A 4892-nucleotide genomic window follows, 5' to 3' on the forward strand; every position below is an offset into this window, starting at 1 on the left:
TTATAATTTAGTTAATTCTTTATTTTCTAAAATCTTTGTAATGTAAATATTTTGAGGTAAGTGTTTTGATTCCTATGAATGTCTACTAAACATATTTATGGAAGTAAACTTTGTATTGAGTTTGAAATTTATTATTGAAATTCAACATAGTAACCATATCTCCTTTTTATATGTTTTGATCCTGAATTTGATTTTTCTCTCACCCACAAAATTCATAATAAAAATACTCGACTAGATACCTTCTCAATCCCACTATCCTCCCAAATTTATAATGAAGATATTTCACTCGTCTCACTATTGCCTAGTCTAAAAAATTATCATTTTAATACCCAATTATTCAAACTTTTCACATGTCTACCTTTTGAATATAGTCATGATCCAAACTAAAATATTATCATTTTAAAGCGTGAACCTTTTTATTCTCTACCTCTCCCTTTTTTGGGAGAATTAAAAACCCAATGAGAAAATCATTTCCCCACCATTATGTCAAAGGTCTGCCTCACACAACCAAATTTTTGAGAACTTAACCATAGATATAAAAACACTCTTGTTTAAACATACTAAAAATTGAAAAATTATTGTGCCAAAATCATAGACACACTACTTAGCCACCAAATACTTAAAACTCTTTAAATTGTCATCCCTGAATCATTTTCATTTCCACACCCTAAGACTCGCATTTTAAATCTATTTTTTTTAGCAAGTCAGAGCCATTTTCATTAAGAAAAAATGTTAGGCAATAGTTTATAGTGTTTCAAAATTTAACCAGCCTCACTCCTACTAGATTTATTGGGTGGTAGTTTATTTACTACAATTCTTACATTTTCTAGAAAATATTGAGATATTAAGAACAAAAGAGAATCCATAAACTAGCAAACTTCCAATATTTTTACACATCTTGTAGTCATGAAGTGTCAGAAGAAGTTGCCATGCCAGATTCTTTGGGCTAGAGCCTAAGGGTGGAGGTTGAGGGAGTTTTCACTATACATGGTACTCCATATGCTCCAGGGAAACATCCGCATGGTTCATGTGATTTTCCAAGGATGCCATACGATCCTACATCCACCATTGATTTCTTTGAAGGCTATTGAGGAAGGCAATTATTTCATTATGATCGTCATGTTTTTATTTGAGAACATGTCCTAACAAATTCTTGAGCTTCCATTGTAAAGTAATCAAATGAGCATATTGATATCTCCTCCCATAGTGTGACCAAGATCTGGTAACTAGTCAGAGACTTTACCATTAATCTCTCAATAAAAGAGATATTTTCTTCGCTTATTCAATGTTTGATCCAAACTCTAGATATCAGCTTGAGTGGCGGGGGAGGTTTCAAATGAAAAGAAACAACCGCCTCCTAAGCTTTATTAGAATCCCAAGATATGTTGGGTTTGTTGTGACTATATTTCCCATGTTCCACCCTTCCGTATCTACATATACCCCAATTGCAAGCCATTTTAGGTGATACGATAGTCAATCCTATTGGCATAGTTTAGTTGGAGTCAAGATACAAACACATAGGGAAATTCTCTACATGACTCCCTATCATAACCTCCTTGCCACTAAAATGTCTACAAGGGCTCAAAATCACGACCTACTGCCCAATCCTATCATCTATGAATAGTGAGCTCCTCCTAGAGCCTAGTCAAAGACCTAATAAGAGGGAGAAAATGTAAGCCAGTCCTTAGGCATACTAACCCAACCCGATAAAGATAGGAGAAAATTATGAATTGAAGCCCTTGACTAAAATAAGCCATGCACCTAAAGGTACAAAAAGAAAAAATATACTCTAGAAAAAAAATCCCGAACTTATACAAGATTTCAGACTAGGAAAACTAAACAGTGAGAATGATACACTTCAACAAAATATAAATACCAGAAGAACTTAGTGAATAATATTACCTCCAAAAAGTAGTGACCTTTCACTACGACTATATCCAAGTTACCATTCTTGAAGATCACATAGCTTCTTGGGACAAGGTTTCCAAAATTCTATACTTCCTTTGAAACAGAAACCAGTCATGGATGGAAAACAAGAAATCCATAATAAATTGCATGGACATAGGATTAGGGTCGTAGCCAGCAACGACAACTCCAAGCTCCCCTCCACTACATTTCCTCCATCTAGAAACATAGTGAAAACATAGAAACAAGCCTCATTTAAGAAACATAGTTCCACATATAATCATGGATGGTGGAGTTGTGCAACACCACCCTGATGAGCGCCAGAATTACAGTAAGGACGCTGCAACTCCTGGGCTACCAGCTTTACTCATCAACTCGGGGTTCGTACAAACTTGGAGGTGACAGTGCTGTATACACAAGTAAAAAGTGATGGTTCTGCTTGTTGTCACTATTCAGCTTGCGAGAGACCACTAGGGTTCCAAGCCAGACTTCTATGGAGTCAGAAGAAGCTTGATTCTTTGATGGGAGAAAGTTAAATCTACTCTAAGAGAATTACTCTACTGTAGCAATGGAGAAGGTCAACATGTAATGTTAAACCACATCATAACCTAATTAACCATTTAAGAAGCTAGGCTAAGAAGAAATGCTAAATCCACATAAAACAAGTGCTACTATTTAAGTTGCAGAAGTAAGAAGCATCAAACAAGACTAATGTGTAGTTAAAAAAACTAAACTAAATCTATTTTCACTTTTTTTGTCTTTTTATGCAAAATCAAGTATGCAAACTAACTGTTCTTGTGGATGTGATAGGTGGGTTAAGACTGTTTCAGGATGGTTAGAAAGTTTATGGAGTTCTTGGATGGTGTGAAGGGTCCCTAGGAGGATTTTTGTGACTGCCTAGAGGTTTTCCATCATTTCTCCCTCAAAACGGGTCGTTTCAGGAAAACCTACAGGATGTACTAGAAACCTACAGGATTATCCTATAGGAATTACAAGAAACCTATAGGATACAACCAAGAGCTAAATGTGAGGTGTTGGAGGTGATGGGAGGCTTAAGAAAGGTATGTCATGGGTGGAATGGAGTGTAATAAGTTCTAGGATTGCTCAAGAGTCAATATTCAAGATGATAGATGGCTAGATTCGCTCAATGTGCTTGGGAGAATTTTAATGAAAAATGATGGAAAACTAGTGAGGGTGATGGTGAAAACACGGGATGGCTAAGGTGGATGAATTGGAAGGTGGATGCTGGATATGAAGTCTTGGTCTCCTCCTGAAGCACCTGCTCTACATAAGACATGTGTGTCTTCCAAAACGTTAAGCAACAAGATACATTTTCATAAACTAGAAAAGTAGAACTAATGAATCAACTGCCTATATTATGCATGAAGAAAGTTGCTGAAGGGAATGAAAGCATGAGTGAGATATACTACAGAAATGGAGATGGAAAATATGGCAATGGAATCTACCTTGCAACATGTTGATGCCTTGAAAATCACTGCATCGACATTAGGGAAAACCACCCAGTCCAACCTTAAAGGAAACTCCTTTTCCTTTTGGTGTGGTGGCTTCGATTGGATATAATGGGACCAGTTTCCCAATGGTTTGTAAATAGGATGGATAAGTGATTGTTTTTCTATTATCTAATGGTAATGATGGATGATTTATTCTAAAATTGCAACAATATAAATAACTAATCTATCCCGGGAAATTTCTCTCTTAGTGCAACTTTTGGTAATTCTTATTAACAAGTAGGCATATAGATGACTCCACTTATAAATAAGAACATTCATTCATATGATAATTACTTTGTTCAAGTAGTTGAACAAAGTAATAATTAAAACATTGTTACACTATTCTTTATATAACATTGACATAAATATGATTGAAAAGTAACAATCCTTAAACATTCAATAATGATAAGCTAAAGGATTGTTGTGAAAGCACATACATATATCAAATGATAGCAAAAATGAATAAACAATGATTCATATAAAATAATGAAGCAAAGACATAGATAATAGTACCATATGTAATTTGAATCCCCTCCGATATCAATCACATTCAGATCTCGTCTTTCAACTTAGAAATACTCTCACAAAAAGCAATAGTGCATATCTCATCAAAGTACTCTTCATTAAAATTCATAATTCAAGTCTAATCTTCATAAAATATATATATATATATCGAAAGCATAGTAGTGCAACTCCCGATCCAAGTCTTAATACAAAAATTGAGGACCCTTTCCAAAAACATGAAAGGGTCTATAAATACTTTCTAAACTAACTAACTATGAAATAAAAATGCTGTGAGCTGGTATAACCAAATCATAAATATATGAAAATTTCTCCGAAATAGACATGCTTGCAGTCGGTAAGAATGATTCATTGTTTCAGCTGACTATCCTTTAGCTTGAGCTGGCATATGGTGAGAATTGGTTGTAGTTCTAGAGGGTGACTCATATGTGAATGTAGTTGGGCAGAATATGTGGCATCAATAATTTTAGGAATCATATAACAGATTGCATCAGTTAGACATTTCATCACAACCTTTTGACTATGTGGTTTAACAAGGAAGAACCAAAAGGTGTCCCATGTTAAAGTTTGAATGCTCATGATCAATCTCTCTCTCTTTTCCAGTTCCTGTTTGCATGTATGCTCCAATGCTTTGGCTGATGGCAGTTTCCCTGGAGTGCATTCTGAAATTAAATTGGACAAATAAAGAGTATCATTAATTAATTCAATCAGATTACCAGTCACCAATCTGCATCTTGAAGTCGCCCTCTCCGCTTTCATCAGTTGAGATTGCCATTCTAGGAACAAGATTTCCTTATGTGATTCCAGAATTTGAGGCAGATTTGCAGCTTGTCCTTCCTTGGTTTCTTGCCAAGAGAGAAACTCTGTTAGTGTTTCATCAGCTTGCTCCAATTTCTGTCTTGCATCAACTGACTTATCAATCATTGATGAGGAAATTTCACATACGGGTAGAGC

This window comes from Pinus tabuliformis, chromosome 9 (genome assembly GCF_031772625.1).
Source record: "Pinus tabuliformis cultivar Carrire ecotype Pingquan chromosome 9, CPIR1, whole genome shotgun sequence".
Lineage (NCBI taxonomy): Eukaryota > Viridiplantae > Streptophyta > Pinopsida > Pinales > Pinaceae > Pinus > Pinus tabuliformis.